Source organism: Rattus norvegicus, chromosome Y (assembly GCF_036323735.1).
Source record: "Rattus norvegicus strain BN/NHsdMcwi chromosome Y, GRCr8, whole genome shotgun sequence".
Taxonomy (NCBI): Eukaryota; Metazoa; Chordata; class Mammalia; order Rodentia; family Muridae; genus Rattus; species Rattus norvegicus.
Genome location: NC_086040.1, coordinates 53,137,644 through 53,159,669, shown reverse-complemented (window position 1 = coordinate 53,159,669; position 22,026 = coordinate 53,137,644). Strand labels below are relative to the sequence as shown.

General features: G+C 43.6%; 1 long non-coding RNA gene across 1 annotated transcript; it reads right to left on the bottom strand.

Annotated features, from left to right (window-relative positions):
• Positions 1 to 11,149: 11,149 nt before the first annotated feature.
• On the bottom strand, positions 11,150 to 18,704 carry LOC134484288 (uncharacterized). Its single transcript, XR_010061697.1, has 3 exons — positions 18,564 to 18,704; positions 12,060 to 12,118; positions 11,150 to 11,497 (listed from the first exon to the last, which is right to left on the bottom strand). It is a non-coding gene; the product is annotated as an uncharacterized LOC134484288 (long non-coding RNA).
• Between the last annotated feature and the right edge of the window lie 3,322 nt (positions 18,705 to 22,026).

Here is a 22,026-nt window from a genome sequence, read left to right as displayed (position 1 = left end):
AACCTGAGGTGAGGCTCCTTGTCAGGAATCCCCGGTCATCTTCCTGTTCCCATACCAAGCACTGGTGTTTGCATGTGTGTCCACACACTTGGCTTTACCCCTCTGCCGTCTCCCCAGAACCTCCTAAATTTTAAATAATCTCTGCATTACTTTTGTACTTAATGAAATGAAATCATGAAGTGCTGTTATTTAGGAGATGACAAGAAAAATGGTTTGAATGTGTTCAGTACAGATATGGTATTTTAAAAACCACTTTTTTTTAGTTCCTTGAGAATTTCATATTATATATTGATAGAATTTAATTCTCACTTCTCTTCCTAACTCCTCCCAGATCCATCCCCACCTAATCCCTTCTCCCAACTTCATGCTCTCTTTCTGCCCTCTGGAATAACCCACTCAAGTCATTTATGCTGCCCATAAATTCATCGGCATTGGGCAAGCCACTGAAGCCTGATCAGCTTATCCCCAGCTATATCTTTGTAGAAATCTGACTCTCCCTTTCCTATCAGCTAGGGCTGAGAGATAGTGGTCCTGTCGTGTATAGAAGATACTGCTTTGTTCTGGTTTTTGCTGACATCTGTATCTTATATTTCCACTCCCTCTTCCTTGAGGGTTCCTAAGACTCAACTCCTTCCCTTTTTGCCTCTCTCTGTGAGTCTGTGTATATGCGTGTGTGTCTATATTATAGATGTCCCATTTTACATTGAAGCAAACACATGGTGGGGGGGCATCTTTACAATTGACTCTTGACGGTATCTCACCCCTGACAAAATACTGCAATGCAGACATTGAGTAGCTATGTACCAGGAAGAAATAGGAGATGTTGTGAAATCTACCCAGCTGTTGCTAGTGTGAGGTGAAGTTTAGACCTCTGACACAACCTTCTGGCCCTACCCTATGGGTTTAAGATATACATTGTCCCAGTACAATGTTCAAAGTTGGGACTATGATAAACAATTGGACCCAGGTTGGCCTTGGACTTACTATGTAGCCCAGGCTGGCCTTGAAATTGTGATCTTCGCAAGTATTGAGAATATAGGTATGCACTACCACACTCAGCTTTGTATCTGTTATTATGAGTGACTCAGCTGTGGCCCCTCATTTGACAGCCTCCCTCAACATTAACAACAGCATCCACACTTGATCTTAGCCAAAAGGCCGAGAAGTGATAACAACAGCATCCACAATCATCCTCTAGGATAATCCCATCCTTTACCCCATCTGTTAAGGTAAGACTTTACTGAACAGAGAGTCAGCAGGGACCTCCTCCTTATTAGAACACATGTGTGTGGAGGGATTTGAGTGATTGTTTGAGTCATACCTTAACCTGGTTTTGATATCATGACCAAGACGAAAAAAAAAAAAAGAATAAGAAAACAAAAGTAAAGGAGATGGGTCCAACACAGGGACTTGAACCTTAGCAGTTGAGGAGATGGCTCGCAGGTCTCAGGTAAATGATAGGTAGGCTTTGTGGCACACAGAATCCAAGTCCAGGGAGGTAGAGATAGGGCAGGTCCCCAGAGCAAGATAGCTGTCAAGACTAGTCATATTGGTGAACTCTGGGATTGACTGAGAAATGCTGCTTCAATGAATAAGCTAGAAGAGAAAATGAATTAGTCCCTACATTATACACTGCATGTGCATGTATGTATACACATACACTCACACACACACACACACACACACACACACACACACACACACACACACACACACAGGAAAAAAAACAAAAAAACCTTGGACTTAAAGCATTGCCTCCACTGTAGTAGCACATACTAGGAGGTGGGGATCTAAATAAGTGTTCCTTTCCACCCCCAAAAAGACCAACATACTTATGAACCCTCAGCCCTGTATCTGTACAATCTGCTGAGGACTCCCAGATGTTTAGTTTAGTCTCCTCGCTCTCTAACATATTCTGGTGTTCTGTTTCAGGAATCCTGAACTGGGGCTTGGCTGACTTGAGCCTTACTCCCATTCTTCCATGCAAGACAACTTTCAGCTGCCCTGTACTGATATTTGCAATTCCCTGCCAAGGTAACCAGACTTGGATTTCTCACGAGGCATGCCACGATGCCAGAGAAAGTGCGACTGTCTTACGCTGCCATTTATTAGCTTAGAATATTGGGAAATTGGCTCAATGTTTAAACCTTACTTCCCTCATTTATAAATGAGCAGGCGAACAATTCCAGTCCATCAGTTCTACATTAGGAGTGAGTTAGAAAAACACATCAAAACGATTAGTACCAATGTGTTTAAATGAATGATAAGCTGTTATTTATATGATTTGTAACATTGGATATTATTGTACCTGGAACGTAACCGTTTTCATTATCTTTGCACAGATGATGAGAGGAAAGCATCGAGGATGCAGAAATGCTTCCTTTTTTGCTTTATTTCCAAGAAGCATTTCTTTCTGCTCCAATTATTTTTTTAAACTTACTTTCCACTCCATCTCCCCTTAGGTGATTAGGATAGAACAGGGTTTGGTGAGAGGGATTATAAAATGTTGTGTTATAGACTATATCTACAAGATCAATTGTTGAGTTCAAATGGAGGCATCCTCCATGGATAAGCCATGCTCCCCCTGAAGCTATTGATTTCTTTTCATTTTTTTTTCATTGATTTCTTGTGATGGCTAATCTTGGAAGAAAGATCCTCAATTGAGGAGCTTCCTCCATCAGATTGGCCTTGACTATGTCTTGGTGGCATTTCCTTGACTGTTAAATGATGTTGGAGGGCCTGATCTACTGTGGGCAGCACCGCCCTATGCAGGTGGGTCTGGACTCTGTAAAGGTAGTTGAATGTGAGCTTAGAAGCAAGCCAGTGAGCAGTCTCTGTAGTTTCTGTTTCTCAATTCTGTCTTGGTTTTCCTTGATGATGGGCTGGAACAGATAAGATGAAATAAAGATTTCCCTTCAAAAGCTGGCTTTGGTGAGTGTACTTATCAGAGCAACAGAAAACCAAAATTAAGCAAAAATCACAGTGCCAGATGTGGGATGTCTTCCTGAAAGTTGCTGACCAGCGAGATCACAAAAGCCCTCACAGCTTTACAGGTTGTTGCCATTGTTCTTTGTAGCCCTCCAGAACGTGATGGTAAGACCCTATTTCTGAGGATACTGATTGCTTTTGGTCACAGGCCACAGAAGTGTAAATCTGAAGTTGAGGTGGAAGCATCCTCTTTAATGGGTAGCCTTCATGGTTCAAGAAAGTGCTATGTAGGCTTCCAGGGGAGAAAAACATCTACAACCTTACCCGGGGGTGAACCATTCAAGCTAAAATGTCAGGCTAGATGTGCACCTAATGTGTTAGTGGCATCACAGTCATGGGAGTAACCAGTGGCTTTCCAATCGGATACGAGGCATATTCCACATGAGGGAATACACACAAGGTTCTGTAAACTGGTCGAGAACTTATGCTTAGGGTGATATAGGCCTAATGAAAGAACGTAATGCTAAATACATTGTCAAACTTCCTTCCAAACATCCATATTTGTATCTATAGATCAGGGTTGCACTCAGCTCTCATCAGAGAAGAAGCCTCTGACTACCATGGGCAGAGACGTACAGCTGGACAAAGTGCTGGGTATCAGTGGTGTTGAACTGTTCAGGTAGAAATAGGACAGCTAAGTCTTCTCCCCCAAGGTCAGAGAACATCATGAAATAGTGGGTAGAAGATGGGGAACCAGAAGAAGGGCAAGTGGACAGCAGAAGGATATCTTTTAGATAGGACCTAGTCATTGAACTCTTAAACTGATGGCGGCTATGGCCATGGGCACAAGATTGGGCCCCTCAACACTTCATTACAGATGGGAAAGGACATAAAGACCCTCCCATCTCTTGGCAATCAACATTTATTAGAAGGCTTAGATTTTTCAAGAGCTACTTTAGTAAGAGTTCTTAAACACTTTAGCCTTCCTCTAGCCCACCATCCACCAGAGGTAGTGGAAAGGAAAGAATAATATGGCAAACAAAGGATGATATGTGCTCTTGGATTTGGTTTGCCAGAATTTTATTGAGTATGTTTGCGTCGATATTCATAAGGGAAATTGGTCTGAATTTCACTTTGTTTGATGAGTCTTTGTGTGGTTTATGTATAAGAGTAATTGTAGCTTCATAGAAGGAATTTGGTAGTGCTCCATCTGTTTCAATTTTGTGGAATAGTTCGGATAGTATTGGTATGAGGTCTTCTATGGAGTTCTGATAGAATTCTGCACTAAACCGGTCTGGACCTGGGATCTTTTTTGTTGGGAGACCTTTAGTGACAGTTTCTATTTCCTTAAGAGATATGGGGCTGTTTAACTGTTTTTTTTTTTCTGTTCCTGATTTAACTTCAGTGCCTGGTATCTGTCTAGAAAATTGTCCATTTTTAATCTGTAAACACACACACACACACACACACACACACACACACATACACACACATTCACACACACATTTGCACACACGTAGGTCAAAGGACAACTTGTGAGGGTCAGCTCTCTCCTTCCACTATGTGGGTCCTTGGTATCAAACTTAGGTTATCAGGCTTGGGACAAGCCTGGGTGAAGCATATTCAAACCATGATGATGCCTTTATCACTATACGCTAGTTTTTGCTTCCTGGAATATACACATAGATTCAGGATAAAAGTTCTTGTCCCTACTCTCTTCTTTCAAGGTTTCAAGTTCAGTCTTTGCTTCTGCCTGGCTGTAAGGTGGCTGTGAGCTTTCTTTTGGCTCCTTCCAGAGTCATAGAGGAGGATCAATAACAGTTAATCAGTATTTTCCACACATTACTCTATTAACATGGGTACCCAGGGCAAGGTCCATGAAGGCAGGGCAATAACAAGACTAGATTTTACTTATTCCTAAGAAAGTTTTAAAAGATTGTCTTCTAATCAGCCTCACCTACAAAACAAGTTCCAGGGTAGGAAAATCTATGTTGTAAGATCTTGCCTCAAACATAAAGTGCAACAAAATACAATACCTACTACACCACAGGGGGAAATCAGTGAGTTTATTACACAGAGAAGGTGACTCTCACTGTTTGTGATTTGAACATGGGCATTTAGAGAGAGCTTTATACACAATTCTATGGCTTTTCAGGCACCATTGTTCAAAAGATATAATTTATAGCAAGGTGGAAGGATAAAGTAAAGTTTAAAAATTAAGTAAAATATAGTGATTGAATATACTTGTTTTTATTTTTTAGATTTATTTTGTTATTTTATATGTACCTGCACCTATGTGCATGTGCTATATGGATATGGTACCCTTAGAGATCAGAAGAGGGTGTCTGATCCATTCGAAGTGGACTTATGGATGGTTTTGAGCTCCCACGTGGGTGCTGGGAATGGAACTTCAGTCCTCTGCAAGAGCAGCCATTGCTCTTTAGGACTGACCCAACTCTCTAGTCCATCACTTGTTTCTCTTAGGTGATTTTCTTTTTGTAAATAAAGTTCCAAGATGGTTTTATGAGTTACATCGTTTGGGTCTAGGGATGAGAGTGGATTAGTAAAAGCGTGAAACCAGAGGCCATATATTTCCTGACCCTTAGTAAGGACAGTTTCAATTGTGTTTTTGTGTGCATGCAATCGCGCACGTGCTTATTGTTTACAGATTCCCTTGGAGGCCAGAAGAGGACCTCAGGTTCCAGGAGCTGATTTACAGGCAGCTGTGAGCTGCTAAATTGGATCCTAAGAACAGAATTTGGGTTTCCTGCGAGTTTGGAACATGCTCTTAACTGCTGGGCTATCTCTTCGGTCCCACGGGTTTCTCAGCCTCGACTGAGATATCTTTAGGAAACGTGCACTATCTCTGCAGGCAGCCTTGGGTGTGTCAGTTGCGTTGATGTTTCTGATGCTCAGCCATCAGGAGACAAAGGCTAGACGCCAGAAGTTAGCTTCTCTCCATTTAAGGTCACCCTTAACTCTCCAGGTCCTCTATCCTGTCTTGTTCGAATGCTGCTTCCTCCAGGACTCTGGGGGTGTGTTCTCGTTGGTTGAGCAAGGACTTGAGGCTATGAATAAAGGATAGCGTGACTCAGTGAATTTTGCTGTACTATTTATGAAATGTTTTGGCTGGAATTAGGGCCAGGGTTGGTTCAGGTGTGTAAATTAGAGACAGCCTCAAAGTCTCTTGAGTTGAGCCTCTTTTATAACCTTAGAGGCTCTCTGGGGAGCATGTCTCCAACCACACCACCTTTACCCCTGAAAGGATGGCTGAACACAGGCTTTGGGGCCGAGACACTTCTGCAAGATATAAGACTGTGGAGTCAAACTGCTGTAGGGTCCTCAGCTTCCCAGCTTCTATCACATGCAGCTCTTCAGCTTGACATAACAAACTGAAGGGGAAGAGAGCTGGGAGCTCACTACCATGGTTGTCTTGGAAAGTTAGGGGGTGAGTTCTGCATTAATTAAGCCTCATATGAATAATGAGCACATGCTATTTATTTTCCTGGAGAGCTGCTCTGAGGGAAGCAGAGAGGCTTCTCCTAGAGGAAGCCTGGTGGCTCGTGGGCCCTCGGCTCATCACTTGGGGGAGGGAGGGGGAGACAAGGGTGCTATTTTAAACTCTCTTATTGAAGGAAAAACTCATAACTGGAACATTGTGGGGCAGTTTGTCAGCTGTTTCTGTGAGAAAAGGCCTTCGGTCAGCCAACGTCTTCTCCAGTCCTTTCAACACTGCTCTCTGCCATGCATAGGAGATGGTCTAAAATCTGCCCATCTCATCTCCCCAAATCATGTTTTCTACTTCATCTGTTATGGGGCTGAGCAGAATGGTGGTGAACTTGGGGTCATGTGGCCACCTTAATGGTCATGAGGGGAACTCCACAGGAAGAGATGTGTTCTCACACCAAACACACAGATATGCCTGATCTTGTCCTGGGTGCTTAAATCTGATTGGGGCTCATGATCTAGTCTAGGTAAAACAAGCAACCTATGTGCCTTTTCTCTCTGTTTTTTTTTTTTTTTTTTTTTTTTTTTTTTTTTTTTTTTTTGCAATTGGCTGCACAGAGTGACTTTGTCTCTCATGTGGTACAGGAAGAAATGAGCCAGATTCCTTCAGCTCTGTAATTAAATCACATACGTTCATGCCTTTGGCTGCACCCAGCAATCTTCTTTCCCGGACTACTTGCCCATCCGTCTAGGCCAGAGTTCTGAGCCATAAACAAAAGTACAGAAGGAACAAGCCTGATTCTGTTGAGTGTGTGGCTCAAGAACTCACACATGCCCTCACTTACGAGGCTGCACACTGGAGCTGCACACACTTAACATTATAATGTTGCAGAGGATGGGAGGGGCTGTGCATACATGCCAATTTCATACTCCAGGGAGATACAGGAATTCATCTTCTTCGTGTTTTTGAGCCTCCCAGACCCAAGGAATTCTCTTCACGCAAACATCATGAGTCATTATGCAAGACTTTTAAACAACGGTGTAATTATCATATATGTGAAGAGACCCTGTGGTGGTTTGAATATGCACTTCCCAGGAAATGGCACTATTAGGAGGTTGGCCTTCTTGGAGGAGGTGTGTCCCTGTCGAGGTGAGTTCTTGAAATCCTTCTCCCAGTCATGTTGGAAACAGTCTGCTCCTGGCTTCTTTTAGATCAAGATGTAGAACTCTCAGCTCCTTCTCAAGCACCATGTCTGTCTGCACACTGCCATGCCCTCTGCCTTGATGATAATGGACTGACCCTCTAAACTTGTAAGACAGCCCCGATTACATGTTGTCCTTGCTCATGTTGTCTCTTCTCAACAATAGAAAACTAACTAAGACCCCAGACTGGATAGTTCATGGGATTGCTCAAATGTCCTTGACACCATCACAATTTTATCTTCTGCAATGACCCAACCCAATCTCTATCCAGTCCAGGGTGCTCCTCCAGTCTTGGTTCTCACAGGACTCCCCTATACAAGGCAGTTTCCCTCAGAGTGTCCTAGTGTGTACAATACCACCAGCCATGGCATCCTCTTCATTGATAGGGTGAAGTCTATTCTCGAGGATGGGCACCAAGTCTCCCATGTGGTTTTGTAGAGTAGCAAAGCATCTCCAGGGACAGGACACAGATTCTGGGGCTTAGAGAGATGGCTCAGTCATGAAGAACACTTTTTATTCTTACAGAGGACCCAGGTTCTATCCCCAGCATCCATATGATGGCTCACAGTTGAACTGTTAGCCAGTTTCAGGAGATTTAATGCCCTCTCTTGGCCTCTTCAGACATCAGGCAGGCACATGGTGCACACAGTTTCACGTAGCCAGAACATTCACACATTCGATAATATAAACACATTTGATATTTAAGAGTTATGAGCTTTGGATTAGGGTATGGGTGATGCAGGGTGTGGATCCCAACAGCTCTCTTTTAAGGGGAGGAGGAACACCAGGAGTTTGGTACCCGGTGACTGTAGGTGAGGGAGCACCATATGGTCATGTCAGTATAATGCCTCCTGGTTTTGAAATGTTCATTTCATGGCTGTGATGGTGCCCATGAGCATAAGTCTCAGCACTGAGCTTGGGAAGTTGTACTGGAAATGAGTCTGACACCCTTTCATCCTATGGGGATATATATAGACTTCGATTTTTTTTCAAACCTACTTTTAAACGGGTTATCAAATGCTTAGAGCCCCCTTCTAGCCCACTGAACAAAGGTAGGGAGAAAAGATGATAAGTAGGGCAAGTGGATGTTGACCTGTTTAGAAGTAATTCTTTGGGGCAAATCCAATCTGAGCTGTCAGGACACCAGCAGTCCAGTCCAGTAGTGTCAGAATACCAATAGTCCAGTTAAAAAAAAATGTCACCAAAAACAAATGAGCACTGGTAGCACAATCTAGCAGTCAGGCCTCCACCAAACTGGCACTAGTCAGCAGGAGTGACCAGAACCACCTGGAATACCAGGAGCTCTTTGCCACACCTCAATAAAATGAAGGTCAGTGAGAGTCAACACCAAGGAGGGATTGCAGGGCAAACAATGCAAGCTCCCTATCAGTGTCTACTGAGTCATACTGGTAATCTCTCCAAATATCATGTTACTCGCCTTAAGTAACCCCACATGAGTCTGCATCACATGACAACCAGAAATTTCCACTTCACACACCAGTGTGTGAGGAATGAGAAATAGACTGAGACATATGGAACAAACAAGGATATGCCCTTGAATTGTAACCTGTAACCAAATGACTGGAAAGGGAAGATATCTCTTTGCCTAGCTGCTAAATTCCATTTAAATCACAGTGGCATCCAACTGGCTGGTTTCCTAAAATTGTCTCTGTTGTTACCTGATGCACAGGCCTTATTCTTTGTGGCTGATATTGGACCTTCATTCAATAGTTCTAGCCCTCCTTTTGCTACATTGTAGGTTTTCCTTTCTTTCACATTCAACCCCCTAACACTAGATAGGAGAGAAAAGGGGAGAGAGGGAAAGGGGTTCTATTACCATTAGACGACCTCCTGTTGATTAGGGTGATCGAGTTCCTTGCGGGGCAAATTTGATCTTCATTGTCAGGAGGTTTAATTTTTTCTTGTACGTGACTATTTAACAAACTGCAACCAACAGCAGCCCACCTATGGGGCTCTAGCATTTACACGTTCTCTGAAAATTCTCCAGCATTCCAAATGTTACACACTTGCAAAATCTACCTGAGCTGGCAAAATCATGCCCCTGCTAGAGCACAAGGCAAATCATAGTCAGCCACTGTTGACAATTGGAAGCAACCCCATACCCCACAGCCTAGATTAAAACAAAAAAATATTCTTATAATATTTCTATATTTTTAAATACAACAAAATTGTCACTGCAAATAGCCAGTTTCATTTGGATATTAGTATAACTGACTTTCTATCCTTTAATCTACGGAGGGCATCCTGATTAGTTTGAATCAGTCATGTTAGCTTTGTTCTATGCATGTCATTGGTGTTGAGGTGCATCAGAAAACTCGCTGAGACACACCAAAATCTTCGGAGGAAAGATTTTTTTCTACCTGTCAAAAATAGGGAGCTATCCAAGACAGTTTCATCTCTTTTCCTCTTCCTCCCATCCAGTGTTGGAGTTCTGATGTGGAGGTGTGTGATGTGTTCTCTGGGGATGCAGCAGCCATGTAGTGACTACAATATAGCCAATCTGCTGAGGGCAGTAGGATGAGAAAGATGGATGAGCCAAGAGTCCTGTAGGATGGCTGGGCTGGTGAACTGATGCTGTGTGTGCTTTGGTGTTTCTTCCCAAGTAAATCACACCCTTGGGATTAAGGGATACTGATTGGGTTTATATTACTGTGCCAGACCCATTCCCAGCAGATATATTTATTGTGTTTGCCCTTCTAAGGCCAGAATTATTGCCAGCCTCATTTGAACTCATCTTCTGTCCTATAGGAACGCCACTTTGCCAGCCCCTTCCCATGCCCTCCTAAGCAATTAGCAACCACACACTCAAATAAGGGCCAATGTCCCAGGAGGTGGAGGTGATACAACAATTAAAACACTCACACCAGGAAGGACAATGGAATATTACTTAAAATGTTTCTGCCCAAAGAAGAGTGAATTCAATATAATTTTAAAGTTACATTCTTTTATCTCCCCACTCCCCAGTAAATGTTTGATAATTATCTGCTATCTCACCTTTGTCAGGACAACACAACTCAGATGATATCCACCCCTGCCTTCTTCATGATTACTGTGGGTGTTGTTATACTTCACGGACTAAAGGTATTTCCTTTTTTTGTGGAGCATAAGGCAGATAAGGTTTCTTCCAGAAACTTTTCTGAATGCAAAATGCTGCCCTATTGAGAAATAATGCAAAATCCTTCATATGTCAATGTGGCTTCCTGTCTTCTGATTACAAATTTAACCCACATGACATCGTCATGGAAGGAATGTGAGGCTTAAAGAGAGACTGTGGTCTGACAGAGGAATGGCTTTCAAAGGTTCTGAGGTGGGGTTCTTGGGCTATGGAGCTGGCTTAGCCAGTAAAGTGTTTGCCATGAAAGTATGAGGGTCTGAGTTCAGTCCCTAGAACCCACGTTAAAAAATAAAGTCAGACATTGTGGCCTGGAATCCTGGTACCAGAGAGGTGGACAGATGCATCCTGGATGTTCTCTGGTCCACCAGCTGGACTGGTATGTTTGGAGGGTAAGTGTGAGTCTTTGTTCCAAGAAAACAAAGCAAGGCAGGGTGGAACTGTCTCAGTTACTTCTCTTTACTCTGATGAAATACTGAGTGAACTATCTCAGGGAGGAAAGAGTTGACTTCAGCTTGATCAGTGCACATCAGGAAGGAAGTCAGGACAGGAACTCAAGGCATAGACTTGAAGGCAGCAACTGAAGTAGAGGCCATGGAGGAACAACTGCTTACTGGCTTGTTGCTCATTGCTTGCTCAATGTGCTTCCTTCTGTAACCAGGACGGCCCACCCAGAGGTGGAGCCAACCACAGTGGGCCTCCACACATCAATCACTATTCCAAAAGATGCCTCACAGTTCTGTCCACAGGCAAATCTAATGGAGGCAAATACTCAGCTTAGGTCCCCTGTAGTAAAAAAAAAAAAAATTAATAAATCCTGACGTGTGACGTGGTGTTACTCACCTCAATGCTTTCTTATCCCAATTGAAAGAAAGACACCCAGCCTCTATATCTAAAGCAGCCCATAGCTGTGCAGTCTCCTGCCCTCCATGCTGTTAGTATCCACCTCCCAGCAATAACTCGAAGTTACTATTTACTAATTTATATGCTTCATCTTGGCTGTTCTTGACTCCAAGGAGCAGCCCTCTGGGCCATGATCTCTTAGTCTTTTTATATGGCAGCTCTGTCTTTCTGCATGTTATTTCCCTTCCATGGCAGCCTCTGTCTCCCCTACTCCACATTAGCCTAAGGCATGGTGACCTCTCTGTCCTGCTTGCTTGAGGACCCAAGCCCGGGCACCCTAAATCTGCTCTCTCTCTCTCTCTCTCTTTCTCTCTCTCTCTCTCTCTCTCTCTCTCTCTCTCTCTCTCTCTCCTCTCTCTCTCTCTGTCTCTCTCTCTCTGTCTCTCTCTCTCTCTCTCTCTCTCTCTCTCTCTCTCAGCTATTGGAGGCTAGCATCTTTATTTACCTGTCAGAATTAACTGCCGGCAGGTTCCCAGAAGCTAGGTCCAGACATTCTCCTGCAAACTAATTTGGGGAACCCAATTAGTATTAGAAAACAAGCAGCTAGAGTCTCCTCTTCCCAGGTGTGTCAACCTGACCACTGAAGTGTGTTGAGCGAGTGACTGAGGAAGACAGCTAAGGTTGACCTCTGACCTCCCATGCTAATGCAACTACACACACCTATGTATTTATTTATTTAATTCCAGAGCAGGATATTGGCATAGAAGCCAGGGAGAGTGTATCGGGGGACAAGTAGAGAAAAGAGAAATTTATTTATAATCACCACAGAGAGCTCCCTTCTTTCCTCTCAGAACAAAGGAGACTACAGCCAGAATGTCCTCTCCCTAACTCTGTAGGGGCTTCGCAGGGCAAACTCCAAACCTCCAGCATTTACCCTCCAAGTCTTTTTCCATGATGTGGCAGTGTGGATTAAGTTGAAAACAAAAACAAAAACAAAACAACAAAATCCCCCAAATAGGTCTAAAAGTACCAAGAAAGATTAAAACCATCTTGCTTAACAAGAGAAACCTGTTTATTCCTGTTTGATAAACGGGTGTTTCTCCAATAGTAAGGATTTTTTAAATTATTATTAAACAAAGTAGAAATAGAGTAGAAAGGACAAGAACGAGGCAAGAAGTGGTTGCTGGTCATCTGGGGAAACGTTATGTAGAATCAGGCAAATTTTAATTCTGGGAAAGCTCAGGTTTGACAATGCAGGTTGTGTGTTATTTCATGGTTTCTCGGGAATTCATCTGAACTTTGGTTTTGCAAACGTGCACTGAGGCACCCTTCTGTCTTGGACCTGTGTGTTGTTTTGCATGCCAAGGGGACCCTTCATTCCTCAGACAGATACACTCAGGAATCTGTCAGGTGCTAAGAACAGGTTGGTGATAGTCCCACATGGTCCTCTCTTTGGTGAGCCTGAGAGAGAACGGGTCAGGGGTCAGCTAATAATGAAGACACTTTCATGCTAGTGACAACTTTATAATGTTTTGTTTATTAAGAAATGGTAACTTACTTTAATTAATTAGTTAATTAATTAGTGTGTGTGAGCTTGCCACTGCACATGTGTGGACCTCAGGTCCTCAGGCCTGGCAGCAAAGGCTTTGACATGTTGAGCATCTCACCAGCCTGGACCAAAATGCTGACCAAAGGAGGCAGTGGGCCGTGAATGAAGTGTTCTCTTTTTCTTTACTTTTTTTTTCGGAGCTGGGGATCGAACCCAGGACCTTGGGCTTGCTAGAAAAGCACTCTACCACTGAGCCAAATCATCAACCCCAGGTGTTTTCTTTTTAATCTCTTTTATTATTCTTTGAGAATTTATACAGATGCATGTTCGGCATATTTGTTCAAATCCAGCCATTCATTCTCTCCCTTACAATCCCCTTGTTGCAAAGTCTGTATTACAAGAAAAGTCTAGAGAAGTGTGGATTTTTGGAAGTCCTGGGTCAGGTCTGAGCAGCTCACATCGGCCCTTCAGGAAGAACTGGTGATAGTGGGACCATTAGCCACTTAGTGGATGGGAAATGCCCCATTATTTCCATTTTAAATGTCTAACTAGGCCTGGTGGGAGTCAGATTCTTATCACTTCAGAAAAGCCTTCAGTCCTCTTGACAACTGACCCCAGCCCAGTGCCAAACCTAGAGGGCTCTTGTGTTTGGTGAGGAATGTCCTGATGTGCTCTGGGATTTCTGTATTTGGTCGAGTACTCTGGGTTTGGTGTGACTCAGACTGCACAAGGCTCCTGGCTTCTCTGGATTTCCATGAGAGAACTCCAGTCCTTCTGCAGACTTGTTTGACAGGTTGTCGGTACTGCTATTGGCATTCCCATTAGGGCCTGATTACTACTCTGGCTCACTACCCTCTCACTGGAGTCTGACCTCCAAGGTTTGTCCTTCAGACTCTTTGTCTTTACTTCAGGGAGGGAGCATAGAGCAGATCTTAGCAGAAAAGATGCTGTGCTTCTGAGTCGAGGGAGAGTGTGAACTTGGGACAACCGCAGCTTTGTCTGATGTTTGATGTCTGGATTTGCCTTCCCTGAGATTTTTGCCTACCCCCCATCCCTGCTACTTCCTTTCTTTGCTCTCCCTTTCTGTCCTCCATCCTTCCCCACTTCTTTTCAATGGTAAAGACCATTGCTTCATAACATCTTATTATTAGACATAACAGAGGCAAAGACATAGGAACTTGTAGTCACATGACATCACACAGGAGATAAAGATACTCAACATTCCTGGCAGAAGAGGTTGGTCCAAGCTTCCCTCTGGTGCACCCCCTCCCTTTCTCGGATGGTTTGAATGTGAAATGCTCCTCAGAGACTGTATAAGCAGAAACACAGCTCTCACCTTAAGGGACTAAGGATGATTTATTCTGGAGCCATGTAGTATGATCATGGTCCAGATACACAAATTTAGGTCACCCCTTATTCCAGTGTGGACTCGGTTTCACGAAGTTTCATAGTTTTACAGAACAAAGAAAGTTATAATGCAAGGCAAATGCAAAATATGTTGTTGGGCACACAAGCAAGGCAGTTAAAGCAAATTGGGAGGATCTTTTCTATGGTCCCACGATGCTATATTATGACATTCTTAGCTTTTGGACTGGTGGTACCTAGGGGTTTGCTAAGTTAAAAATTCCAAAAAGTTTTTTTTTTAAATCTATGACATAGAATAGTTTTGACAAATAGGTAGTCATAGAATTCTGGGTTCTAAAACTATCAGTTATGTAGCCTCTGGATCAGCAACATTCTAACATCTTCTCACCACTGCAGTTCTAACCAGCCAGTCAGCTTTCACAGACACCTTTTTCCTAGAAATTCTCCTTTAAAAGTCACACATGTTTAAACAGTTGGACCTCAGTTGTTGGCACCATTTTGCGAAGGGATTGTAGAACATCTTGGACACGGGGACAAGCTGGCAGTCATAGAGCCACAGAGGCAGACTGCGAGGTTCATGGCCTGCCTGTCCCTAACTCCAGCCTGCTTCTCTATATCGTGGGAGCTCAGTGTACAGTGGCAGCCTCTTTTTTCTTCTGTCAGGTACTTTGTTACGACAGTAAGGAAACTGATTAGCACAATTAATAGCAGTTCAACTAACTAGAAGCAGTCTTGAGAGCCAAGGGTACCGTTTGGCTTTGAGGTGGGTGAAGAGTTGTTGAAGATGCTGTTGTCTCCTTTCAGAATGATGAGTTGACATCTTTACATGCAAATGTCTGTGTGTGTCATTGATTGGAATGCAGGGCCTTACCCATTGTAGCCGAGTGAAGCTGATCCCATATGGACTGGAGTTGGCTCCCGTTCCATTGCTGTTGACTTCTGAGCCCATGAGAAGAATGAGAAGCAGAGGAGGTCACTATGTGACAAAAGAGTCAGGGATGGATGATGTGTCCACAAGCCAAAGGGTGGTGGCATCCTGCAGAAACAATGGGAGGGGCAGGGAGCACTCTCTCTCTCTCTCTCTTTGAGTGTGTGTGTGTGTGTGTGTGTGTGTGTGTGTGGGCACGTGCATGCACACACACAGCCCTACTAGACACTCACCTTCCAGAATGCTTAAGAGAATGAGCATCTGTTGTGATATCCCTCATGTATGGGCATGTCTTCTAGCTACTTTATGGCACACACACTGAACCCCTTGCTGCTCTCAACTTGGCCCAAGACCAGTGGGGATGAAATGGCCACACAGAAGGGAGATGCTTGCCCTGAGATATCCCCTGTAGATCCTGTCATAGCTCTCAGCTCTCTGGGTTGAGTGGTTGTATATCCCAGGGCCCATTTGAAGTCTGGACCCTGTGCTTAAGCAAGTTCTATTCTTGATAGGATGAGCAGCCAATTCTTAGTGGGATGTCTGCTGTTGGAGCCACTGCTGTAGCTTCTCCTAGGACAGTGGAACTGTATGTGTGGGACTATTTCTGTCTTCGTGCTAGACACAAGGTAAATCCGCTCAGCCCCAGGACTGCTCAGTGTGGGTCTCCTTCCTCCCCTTCCGTTTATCACCACCTGATAATTAAGGATGGGCCTTTATGTGCAGAGCTGTGAGTACTGTTCTCTGCCAGGCAAGCCTCTCTTCTCTCCACTTCCCCAAAGCTTCATGCTTCATTCATATCAGCATAGAGGAGACATGGCTGAGGTGTAGGAAGTCCTTGTTAACTCCCCTGGGAGCTTGTCAGAGATGCTTAGGGGGCAGACCTTGTGTATTTCTGCCTGCAAAGGCAGGTCCACTCTGTGGAGAAGGGAGGTGGTAACAGCCTGAGGGGTAGTACTGAGCCCAGCCTACTGCACACTCCCTTGTGTTTCCGGTGCATCTCCATTACACAATTTTGTTTGCTCAACTCAGTTTTCGGTAGCATCACTCTGGGCCCCCTTTGCTTGTGGTTTGAAATTTTGAGCTAATGCTAAAGTAACCTCTGGAAAGGGGTGGAGCTGGGAGATGTAGTTTCTTCTGTTCAAGTAAATCACAACTTTCTAAGTGGTGGGAGAGGTTGTTGCAAGTTTAGCTATTTTCCCCTCTGGGTTTCTTGTATCTTCTTCTTTGAGGCCGGGGACTTGGGCAGGGATCATGGCTGTTTCACACTGCACAACTTAGGTCTTAGGATGTGTTGCTGGGGAAACAACAGCCATTGTCTACAGCACTCCCTCCCTTAGCTCGGGACCTTGGGATACATTTGGTACTCAAAGGACAGCGCTCAGCAAGAACGTTCTTTGCTCTGGCTTTAGTTACATTGACTGAATGACTTCTGGACATTTATTTACTCATGGGTTATGTTGGGAATCCATTGAATTGAAGCATTCCCTTCTGGAGGGAAGAAGGAAGGTCAAAAGTTTCAGGAAGCTTAAGAAACCTATAAGGCTTAGGATTCTCAAAGGTTATGAAACTCAGGTCCTGTTCCAAAGAGCAGTAAGATGAGAAAAATTGCCCCAGGGATCGGGGGCAGCCATGATAAAGGGGGCTTCTTGGATGGAGCTGCCTGCTAGTTGGGCTGAAATCTACAGGATGTAGCTATTTTGACTGTCACCCATGCTGGAGTGGGTTTTCCACTGATAGAGTTGTCTGAGCCACTCGTCTGCTCCTGAATAGCCATGATAAGGTAGACCTGGCTGCAATCGTTTGTAATTGGAGGCCTACATGAGGTGAACACACATTTTTCAGGTCTACCCAGGATAGATCACGCAACATAAGCTGCTAGACATTCATGTAGGAAATTCTTTAGCCCACAATGTTCCCCAGGGCCTGGGGAGAAGGCCTCCTCCTCTGCCGCTTCTGGGTGGATGGTGTGCTCATCCTCCTCAGAGACATCCTCTTCTTCATGGCTATAGACCTAGGGTGGTAGGCCACGGCACTCCTGGTACAATGTCTTTTGGCTATCGTTCTGTGTTCAGGCTTCATTCTTGCACATGGCCTGGGTTTGAAGAGCTCCCCTGATTAAACCAGACACAATGCTGTTGCCTTTGTCATATGAGTGCCTGCAAGAACAATGTGGTCGGGTTGGGGGAGGGCACTGGACCAAGGCTCTTGTCTAAGAGAACTTTGGAACAGGTGAGGAAGGCAATGGTAAACAGGTTTGAGCATCTGAATCTTATTCTGTCATAATCAGAAGTTCATAGGAGGGCTGTAAAATGGTGGAGCACACCTTTAATTCCAGCACTCAAGAGGTAGAAGGAGGTAGACCTCTGTGAGATCAAGGCCAGCCTGATCTACAGAGTTAGTTCCAGGATAGCCAAAGCTACCCACAGAAAAACCCTGTCTCAAAAATCAAAATCTAAAGTTCAAAGAGAAATGAACAAATGGTTCTCTATAGCTCAGAATAACATATTCAGACACATTTCTTCAGCCCGAGGCACTTTGCCTCTGCTGAGGAACCACTCCTTGAATTGGCTAGGTCAGTGTGGGAGTAAATATCCCTGCCCCCACTTTAAGCAAGCAGAACAGAAAAAGGATAGCAAAGGAGCCAGAAGGGTGACCACACCCCTCTTCTACCCTCTAAGTATGAGGTAGGTGGCAACATCCACAAGTATCTGCCCAGAGACACAGCACACCAGTCCACTGGCTTTCTGTATTGTGCATCCTGACCCAGACCCAGGTTTATTATGTGAAGCTGTTGCATCTTCGACCGCAACAAGAGTCTTTTGTCAAGGAAACAACAGCCATTTAGAAATAATATCTCCTGGGGTTGGGATTTAGCTCAGTGGTAGAGCAGTTGCATAGCAAGCACAAGGCCCTGGATCCGACCTCAGATCCGAAAAAAAAAAAAAAAAAGAAATATTATATCCTAAAAAGTACAGGCACAGAGTGGAGCTTTGGCATTTTAGTAGAACTGCGAATTAGATATTGTTAGCAAAGGATAATAAACTCCGGAGACTGACTATCCTAGACCATCCGACTAGCTCTCAAACGTGGAAGACATACTGTTACGAGGGAAAACTTTTAGCATTCTGGGCTACAAGGGTCCCAGTTATCTTCATAAACGTATTTACCGAAAGAAAATGTCCTAGTCTTCCAGATTCTGTCTTCTGAAACCGGTCAGGCACCAAAAGCCTGTTGAACAACTGTAGGGTTCAGGAGCTGAACTGGCTTTCACCCACCGCTGCGAAGATAGTGAACCCACCTTAAAGGGAGTCTAGCGCACCCAAGTGGAAGAGATGCGTAATCTCTTCCCAGTGCTCTGTGACATCATCCAGGCTCTGCTTACGTCATAGAACCCCTCTCAGGCCAGTTCCTTCCCTAGTTACGCTTAGAAACTTCCAGCATCTAGGTTTTAGCTTCTCAGGTAGCCTCGTGGAGACCCAAAATAAAGTCCATACCCAAATATTCTGATGACTCGTGTCACAATCTGCCCAAGTAGCTCTTTTCATACATTTTTTTTTTCTGAAAAAGTCTTTGGTGTCTGAGTCACCAATATGCTTGGTGGTTATTTTCCCAGCTCCTATCTTCCCTTTGGTTATCTTTAAGCCATTCTCCGTATCATTAATATTGCTAGCCTCTCTCTCCGATGTAGCCCACTGGATAACACACCAAATTAGCTTTCTCAAAACCCACAATTAGAGGAGGGCCATTTTTACTCAAACAAAGCTGGAATTTGCCAGGATTAAATACCTTATATTGAAGCCAATGGCAATCATGAATTATGGAATATTTTCAAAGAGGGAGGAAAAATTAGCTCCTGTACCTGCTTCAAAAGTCGGGATAAACTTATGACAAACCCGATATTGACCACTCATATTTTAAATGTCTTTAAAATTTACCAGCACTTCTGGTTACAAGGAATTTATTAGATCTAATGTAGCAAAACAGGATGAAATAGATGAGGTAATTTTATTTTTGAAATATGGGTAGACAGAATCCTGGATGCAGGTAAGTATGGAATTTACCTGTAAATTACAGGGCACTTTAATTGTTTGTGTCACATAGTTCTTCAGATCTTCAAAAGGATTCTTTTTTGAACCCTCCCCTGTCCCCACTACTCTCTGACCATCTCCTCCCTCTTCCCAATAATTCCCTTCCACTTTAACATTATAATTTTTTTAAATGTACTTAGAGCTTAACAACTTATGGCAGCTTTTTAAAATCTGTTCACTCTTCTAACTGCACAGTCTTCTTTTTCTCTCTTCTATCTTAGTTTTAAGCACATTTTCCTTCACAGTTTGAGTTTTACTCTCTCTCTGCTATTATGACTCCTCTCCCATTATGTGAGTGTTGGTCCACTATGTGTCTGACCTCAATGTGGGGTTAACTCAAATTAAATGATTTTTCCCCATTTTCTCCCCTTCATCTTCCTTCTCTAGGCACCTTGTGAGATTACAGCTTTGGGGATTTTTTTAAGCCTGGAAAGCACACACACACACACACACACACACACACACACACATACACACACATACACACACACACAGGCACACACACACAGAAACACTCACACATCCACAAACACACAAACACACACATACATACACACACAAACACACACATCCACACACAAACACCCACACAAACATACACATATACACACTCAAGCACACAAATACAGAGAGAGAGAGAGACAGAGAGAGACATGGAGATAGACAGAGACCCCATGAGAAAACATGTAATATCATCTTTCTAAGAACAATAAACAGAGACAACTTTCAAAAAAGTGAAAACAAGTAGGCAACAAGAACAACAATCTCATCATAGTCATCAACTTGAGGAGGAAAGAGTTTATCTCACTCTAGGCTTCTAGGTACCAGTCTGTTACTGAGCGAAGTTGGGGCAGGAACTCAGGCAGGACTCGAGAGGCAGGAAAGGAAGCAGAGACAACTTAGAAATGCTGAGTACTGGATTGCTATCCATGACCTACTCAGCTTTCTCTCCTTCTCATACAACCGAGGGCCACCTTCATAGGGGATGACACTACGCTTAGTGGGCTAGACCCTTCCACATCAACAATCAAATAAAAAATTCCTTACAGATTTGGCTAAAAGCCAATCTGAGGGAGGCAATTCTTCAGCTGAGGCTCTTTCTTCCCAGGTTGAGTAAGACTGACAATTAAAAACTAACCAGAACCCCTGCACATTGATTCTGATTGCCACACTGTGTGCAATAGACAAGCCATTGGAATAACCTTAGCTATTGATCACTGGATGAATGGCTTAAAAAATGTGATATACATTGATGTGATTTTCATCTATGTGTAAGAGCAAAGGGTTTTGTTCTCAGAAAAAATGGATGGAACTGTAAAATACAATATGTTAAGTAAAACAAGCCAAATTAAAACAGACAATTGCGAAATTTAGATTTTAATAAGGGATATTAAGTGAAAGGGGGCATTTAGGAAGAGGAAGGGGAGCAGGAGTGTCCTTGTGTGTGTGTGTGTGTATGTGTGTGTGTGTGTGTGTGTGTGTGTGTGTGTGTTTGTGTGCAGGTGGAAATGGAGGTGAGTTGGGAGGATGAAGATGGCTAATGTACAGTATAAACCTGTACAAGGAGTCACAAGCAAGCCCACTGACTTGTACATTTAAAGCACATCAATATAAGAGAACTGAGTCTAAAACAATGTTTTGATTAACTTGGGGGTTTATAGTTTAGAGATACCGTAAAGTTTATTCATTTTTTCCTTCCCACAGGTAGCTCTTGCTCTTTCGAATTTGAATATGGTGACAGTATATGGCAATGAGTTTTGGTGTCTGTACCTCATTAATCACCCGGAATTCACGTCATTCAGTGAGGCTACCATGGGGAAGGAGGTAGTTAGAGATCTTAAGGGTACACGAAGAATAATGCCCATCCCCACTACAGATATCCAAATATTTACCCTCATCTCTGGTTTGAATGTGTTCTCCAAAAGTAATTTTCTGAAGACTAATCCCCATTGGGAATGTAGTTGTGAAGAATTGATTAGGTCAAGAGGGATACAACCTATAAATAAATATGAATTAATGATGCTATTGTGGAAAAAGTTTAAATTATGAAAGGGAGTTTGGCTCCCTCTCTTGTCTTCCAAGCCCATTGGATCCCTTCTGTGGTGACAACATCCCACAAGAACTCCTTCCTCTACGGATGGTCCCTTCGTCCTGGATTTACAGGCTTCCAAATCAGAATCACACAGAATCTGTGTCATTATACACTAACCAATCGGTGCCATTCTCTTTGTCCATACAAGCAAGAACATGCCTCAGAATTGTGAGCAGCCGGATCATATGGGAAAGCTAAGCTGGCAAAGAGGACTAGGTTGTTAGTGCTGACTGAAGACAAGATGGGTTCAGGGTTAGCGTGTGTGCTCTTCGTGAAAGAAACAGCACAGAGGAAGAGTGTAGATTGGAAAGGTACAGCTTGGGAGGCACTCAGACATCTACTGTTGGCCTTGTGGAAACAAGGAGAGATTAGGTAAGGGGAAAGATCGCTGGGGATAGCTTCAGCCTCTGGTTTTGGCTAGCAGAACACTTTTTAGAATCCTCATCTTAG